This window comes from Anabas testudineus, chromosome 3 (genome assembly GCF_900324465.2).
Source record: "Anabas testudineus chromosome 3, fAnaTes1.2, whole genome shotgun sequence".
Taxonomy (NCBI): Eukaryota; Metazoa; Chordata; class Actinopteri; order Anabantiformes; family Anabantidae; genus Anabas; species Anabas testudineus.
The window spans coordinates 2,797,943-2,805,442 of NC_046612.1; the positions used below are offsets into that span (position 1 = coordinate 2,797,943).

At 44.1% G+C, this 7,500-nt stretch overlaps 1 protein-coding gene across 2 annotated transcripts in view; it reads right to left on the reverse strand.

Annotated features, from left to right (window-relative positions):
* The window catches only part of tln2a (talin 2a), a 71,675-nt gene that overhangs the window by 63,115 nt on the left and 1,060 nt on the right, over positions 1-7,500 (reverse strand). The window lies entirely within an intron of this gene.

The window sequence follows — 7,500 nt, forward strand, 5'->3', positions numbered from 1 at the left end:
TTGAAGGTAGAGCTTTGCTCAACAGCATGCAGTTCATGTAAAGTGTATGCAACAACAAGTTGACAACTCAACCTGAGAATTGACTTGCACATCAGTCACAGCCCTGATGAACCGGTTTATAAAAGACAGGTGGTGGAGACCTCTCCGTACAGTCTCTAGACATACAGAAGAGTTGAGCAGGTAACCTCAAACACCTCACCGCTACCAAAACTTGAAATATAACCCTGTAGCTTCCATCTTAACTGAATAGCACAGCTGTTATGTGTTGTTCAATCGCACAGGAGAAAGGCATTAAATAAAAATATCCAATCTCAGTCCTACACTGTTCCTTTAGCTGGTTTATTTGCAGGCTGAGTGTCAGTGATGCACTGGAGCTGAGGTGAGCATCAAACAGCGATGCCACACCTGCTAAACTGTGAGTAAAGCTTGCAGAGGAGTCGTCCGCTGCAGCTGGATAAATGGCCTGTCTCCAACAATCTCCCCTGCTCATAACTCTACTGACTCCAGATGAAGTCATTGGGAGGCCGCTAATGTAAGCGCTGTATCTCTGTGGCTTGCTGCATTAGTGAGCACTGCCCAGAGCACGGTGCACAAATAAAAGGCTATTTTCAGCCACTTGATTAACACTGAGCTTTGAATGTCCACATGTAATGTAAGCCAGCTGCCACGCTCATAACACCGCCTTTAAAAAGGAGTTTTACAGCTCTACACAGCAGAGTACTGTATGAGTGTAGTGGCATTTCATCTTCTTTCTTTCCCCATTTTGTACTGTGAGAGGCCTGGCAGCAGTCCCATGTACTCTCCCTTAACTAATAAACAAAGAATAGTTTCCCTTATATAGCTCTATTCAAACTCTACAACCTCCACAAGCAACATCAGAGGCTTGCAGGGAGGTAGGGAAGAGTGCAAGCAAGTCTGTTCCAGACAGAAAAGGTTTTGGCCAAGGGCAAGGAGCACTGACAGTCCGATTGTGTAACAGTCGTACATTAACGGCCACTTAAAGGGCTATTTCTGGTGCCATCCATCTGCAGAATTTTGCAGTGTCAGGTTCAATACGTTTCAGAAGGCAGCAACGTGAAAACAAAGCTATCTGAAAAAAGCAACATGGCTAAAACCATTTTCATGTAAGAGAGAGAAAATATTGAATAATTAGTGTGCAGACTATTGTTATATGAGATTTATGAGACGAGACTCGTCCTGTCTGTGTGTTAAAGCTTTTTCACCTGCTTGTGATGAAATGTTACTATCATACGTGATGGTGGATTTGTCAACATGCACTTTGCTCCCTGATACACTGTCCAACAAAAGAGAGAAACCTCAGCACTAATCACAACATAACAAGAAGCATCAGCGCGTCGTGACCGATCAGGGGGGACTGAAACAAACACTGGCAGCAATAGTAGGTGATGTCCGACCGATCGATTTGAAGATACTAACTTAAAGGGAAAGTCCACCAATTCTGTACGTCAGCATCAGTGCAGTAACTGCACAGTTCCTGAAAATGGTCGATGGTGAACAACATCTCTCGTGGCTCCAGACACAACGTTTCAGTCATCAGAAATATCTCAGGCCTGTGTTTCGAACGTTCTAACGAGAAGCCAGTTTTAGCAAGTCATGGCTGACAGGCTGACAGTGAGTGGGTTCTGACAGTTGGTGCTGTTTTGGATCCACTGCGACAAAACAAAATACACGATTAAGTTATATTACGGGAAGTGTTGGTTCTAGTCATTACTTTACCTGTAAACTATCATTACACAGTCTAAAACCTTGTTGTTCTGCTTCACACATGATGTTTCATACAACAAAGAGCAGAGCGGATCCCTCCTCTGTTGCTCTTCCTGAGGTTTCTTCCATCATTTTCCTGTTATAGGGGGAATATTTCCTTAGGACAGAGGCCGTCGTTGTACAAACTAAAGCCCACTGAGGTGAATCTGTGAGTAATCTGAACTCTCCTGCAAGAAGATTTTTATCCCAAGGGGATCAATAAAAGTATGTCATGATTATCTAAATGAGAAATAAATTAAATGAAGTTCAATTTAACAAAAAAAGGAAAGAAAGAAAGTACTGCAGCGATCGTTTTAGACTATATGATAGACTATAAGTGATTCACCAATCTCCTGCTCATCTTCAGCCTGTTTCGTCCTTTCTAATCTGCAGCACTGGGGCCTTTTCAGCCCCTCTGCCAGCAGGGTGGCCTTATACAGTGGGGTAACTCCCCACGCAAGTTAGCCGCCAAATATTTGTAACAAGAATTTATCCTTATGGGGAAAACTAAGAATAGACGCCCTGGGCTACAGGAGGGTGAGGAGGAGCGGGGGGTGGGATACATTTCCATGAATGTTCACTTACTCCTGCTGAACAAAGCTCAGCGTTGCTCCACAGTCACTTCCTGGGGAATTCCAACGCAGGATCATTTTCACAAACATCATCGGGTGCAAAAATAAATTGATGAGTGACACAAATGTTGAAATTTGTCAACAAACATGTTAAGTAATGAGAGCAGCGTTTGTCTGAGACTTGGGGAGTAGATTACAGCCAAATACTGAGGGATCTTCAAAGCAATGGGGGGAACTTCGGTGCTCCAGTCTTTAAAATCCAAGGGTGGGGTCGATGTGGCCGACCCATCAAGTCTGTAGGCCCTCATTCACGCACCTAATCTGCATAAGAAAGATACCAATCACCACAACTAGTACTATTTGGCATTGAGCAGTCCACGGACTGAGTGTGAGAACGATCAGGAGCATTTGTAGTGAAGTGTGCGACACGGTTCACTTCCTACTTTTTATTCTGTCTGGAGAAGCAAACCTCCAATCTCTATGTAACAGACATGTCTCTGTAACCTTTAGGCAACTATTCTATTTCCTATTTACTTTGGCAACATCGAGCAACCACCAAGCAGAAGGAAGAGGACGTTAGATGGAAAATTAATTTTACTGCCCAAAGCCATAAAAAGAATTAATAAGCAAACCAAGTGAAAATTGCAGGGTAGCAGAGTGACATGACACAATGTGCTCCTCCACATGTGGTGTTGTACAGATCTGTGTGACAATCTATACTATGTTAACAGCGGGGTGCGCTTATGTACTGGGAGCAGCAGACACCTGATTAGGTTACATTTCTGCCCTGGTGACTAAGAGGCATGAGCCTCGAGGTGGCAACCATGGCAGCAGGGATTTCTGCCAGAGATGCAGTCCAGTAATAGCCAAAGAGCTCAGCTGCAACCTGAAACACATTTCAGAGCAGATACTCTTTCAGTCGAGGACTGTGATGATGGTTTGCTTTGGCCAAAAACGCTGAAATCACAAACTGTGGTTTTAAAGTGAACCTGGATTTGGCCCAATAACTACTGATCGGTCTTACAGATGTTTGTGTAGCTAAGAGGACCACGATTTCCTGGCCGATCTGACTGTTTAATTATCATAATAGTAAGCTCAGATAACAGCTACGCAAAGTGACAGTGATTCCAAAAATCTACTTTCATCATTTCCAAATTGAACTAATCTAACAACGCAGTCAAATCGGCAACACCGTCGGCACAGTTCAATTAAATACAATCACTAAAAATACTAGAATAAGAAAGGAGATGTCAAACTCATTTTTGAAATCATCAGCAGACAATTATCTATTTATAGCCTAAAAGCTGTAACAGATCCTGTGTCGAGCAGTGCGGGAAGCTAATAAAGGAGCCAGTTGCATTCACAAACGGCTTGTGTTCATTTAAACTGGAGCACTTCACCTCATTCCAACAAAGAAGCTTTAACTTTTTCAAGGTATCAGTCCGATCAATAGATAACCATGTGTGGGTTCCCTCTAAAGGCTACAGCAAAAAAAGTGCGGCACGATTTCCATTCAGTCACTAAATGCCAAATGACAGGTTTGATTTGTTTCAGCCATATAACACAAGTTAGTGCTATAAAGAAGCAGCATTACTGAACTTAAACTACTGGAAGAGGGCAAATGAAAGAGTGTGTTCTAAACGCCTATCAAGTAGTAGGCAGCATGAGTTTCCATCCCCGTCACTATGACAACCATACGAGCTACTGCTGCTCCAGACTGCTCAGCATGACCAAAATTTTGTATTTTTAAAGAGCAGACTGGGGGTCCTTACATCACAGCACTCACAGAACCACATATGGCGGCTGCTGCAGGGCACCGGTTGCTCAGACAGACTGCTCCTCCTAAAACATAGCTCGTGTTTAATTATAGACTGCAAAAGAACACAGCAAACATTTCCTATCCTTGACTCATGCAGAGTATTTAAAACCAAATCAATTAGCAAAGGCCACTTGTGCAGAAATAGTCCGTGTTACTGGAAGGCAACCACTGTACGGGCTTAGATTTGTGATGCAATGCACGCTGGATGGTGGACTGAGTGGGAGGCAAGCGAACCAGAACTCAGTGGGAGGTGGGAAAAAAACAGAAAGTAGACGGGCTGTGCCAAGAAGGCAGCCTCTGCTACATCCATCCAAAGATGACCAGCATCTAAAACTCACACATCCCAACATAACTGCTTCTTCACTGCAGGTGGCCTGGACATGCACCTCATTAGAAACAGTTGGGATATGATTAGAAATACTAAATGTGCTCTACACCGTTACTTTTTTCATTTGACCTTTAACGATAAACTATAAGAGTTTAATGTTTTGTGAGCTGGCCACCTGTTGCTAATTCAGAGAGCCCCTTTAATGTGGAACTGTAGTTCACACAAAAAAGACAAAGAGGTGGTTGATCACATTTGTTATGATCCAAAGCTAAGTGTCCAGGTACAGAGGCTCTCTGTCTGTTTGGGATCCTGTGATTTGACTGCTGTGTTTAAAGGTTGTGCATGCTGCTCGGTCACAACAAGGTGTGAAATTCTGTTATATTGTCGACTTGAACTAGGTCAGACATTCCTCCACTGACCTGCTCTCACACCACCGAACTCCAAGAACAAAACACAACCCGCACCACTCCTGAATGGCTGCAATTCATAAGACATGACATTTTTAAAGCTGTAATCTGCAACACCTCAGTATTAGTTGATCTGGCAACACTGGTAGTTAAAGTATTCGCAGTCAGTGTGTTTAATACAACAAACCCTTGTTGAGCAGCTGCTTTGTCAGAGAAGCAACTGGTGTATCTGTCTCAGTCATGTTGAAGGTATGCATAGGTAGGCAATCTGAATCCAGCACAGTGAAAACTGTACAACTCAGATCTGCTCAGACTGCACATATACCGAACACATATGCAGAATGAAATCAGTCCATGAACAGTACCAGAAACGAGGTTTGATTTCATCACTCACGATGGATTCTAACTAAATGCCTCTATCCACACAGTGATTGCCTAAATCCACAATGACATAAATCACATTTCTCACTCACTGAATCACTGAGGATGAGGAAAGTGTGGTGGAAAGGAAAATGACAACACATCAATGTCACAGAGAAACCATCCCACATACTGGGATCCTGAAGCCAAACAAGAGGGACACTTTCCAACAGACAGACGAGCATTTTGTTACTCTGCTAATTAAAGGGCAACTTCACTGCTTTTCACTTCTTGTGGTTCTCGTTTGGGGACAATTCATACACGACTGGTATCCATACCTTCTTATTTTCAAATGTCACTCTGAAAAACTCCTCCGGATGACATCATCAGTGCAGATAATGTCATCCGGAGTACCTGGAGGAGCAGAAACTGTACATGTGATAATGGGTGTAGTCATCTGTTGAATGTACAGAGCCTTGTAAGTCCGTTTAAACGTAGCTCTTCTATAATTGCACATCACAGAGGATCACTCACGCTCAAATTAACAAAACTATGCCAATTATTTTTGCCAGTTTTGGCAACAAAACGCTGGCGCCTAGTTACCAACTGGCAACCGCTTCCAAACATTTGTTTCAGACCTTGAGATCCATAAAAAATAGGAATGAGTTCCATGTGTGCAAGTGGGAGCTGCTCTGAAAAGCAAGCAGAGCACAGCAGACAAAGATCCTTCACCAAGTTACTGCTGCGTTAACAGCACATTTAGCTTATTTCAGAACAACTGTGGAACAAGTGTCGAGGAATAGTGCTGGTCCGAAGTCCCCCCCCCCCCCCACTGCCGAGTGCATTAACACTGTGCCTCTTGTGAATAAAGTGTCGCTACGGGTTGTTCATTACTTCCTTTCTGTGGTCACCTGAAACAGCAGAGTTCTGTTTTAATGCAGAACAAAAGGCGACAAATCAATAAATCAGCCGTGTGCTGGTGATGAGGAGGCCGCAGCCACGACTGGACAAGGCCGGCTTTGAAGTTGTTTACAAGCCAGAAGCACATGATGGGAGAAAGGTGGAGCCCCCGAGGCTTCAGACCAAGCAGCATGAGTCCCACAATTAGCCAGCAAATTGTTGTCTTTGCTCTCTGCATGTACAGAAGACCCAGATTTAAAGATTGATGTGGATGTGATTCACACTGCTTCTGCTTTCAGCACTAAATAACTGAACAGCTACACAGAGTGTGTCTGTTGATGACTCCAGACGAGACCGGTTTCATAATGGCATCATGTCACATAAACACACAGTCTCCAAAAGGTCAGCTCAATTTCTAACGTAATGAAAAAGCATTTGATTGCTGCTTTTATGTCAGGAAAGCCAGGCTGTGTTTGGCCAGTTTAATAAATGATCGGTGCTGTCACAGCGGAAGAGCTGCATACAAAGCAGCAGCTGATAGTAACCGTGAACAGTGACGATTGAGAAAATGACATTTTCACAGAGATGAAACAGAAGCAGAACTCCTGAGTGCAGAGGGACAGTGGCCGGGCTCATTAGACGCAGACTGCCATTTTGAAAGGACACATTTTAACATAGGGCAACTTGAGGAGATGCAGTGACATTTTCTTTGCTGCTGCGATTTTCTTTACACCTTTATTAACTATTGTAACTGGGGGGGGGGGGGGGGGTATTTTTTCATCACTGCCTTAATTCAAACAAGATATGACGTCCTGCGGCCAATTTTCAACATACAGATTAGACATACCTAGAGGAATGTGTAACAGACCAGCCGGGGGAGCACACTCGTTCCAGAGGCATTACACACACATTGGAGCCTGCAGCCTGAGATCATGTGTCTTCTGAGACAAGCCAAGGTCTGAGCAGCCAGAGAGGGGGTGCGAGTGCTGGGTTTCAGGGGAGGGTTCACTTCTGCTCATTACAACGCCAAAGAAACTCACTTGCACACCGAACCGTCACATCTCCTGGTTCACCCAGTGCCCCCAGCTCCAGCCCCCTGCCATGTCTGCCATTTAACCAGCTCACAGCCCCACACCGAGCTCTGGCTGCTGACTGATCCACACACACTGCAGCACTAGTCAGTAGTCTATTGATCCTTGGGCATAAACTTGTCACATGAACACATGATCATTCAAATTCACATCCAGACACATCCTGAGCTAATGTCATGTGAGTTCCTGCAGCAACACTAACACCACAGAGCATGTGACTGGTGTTTAATTGGGAGAAAGGCAGACTATCAGAGCCCGT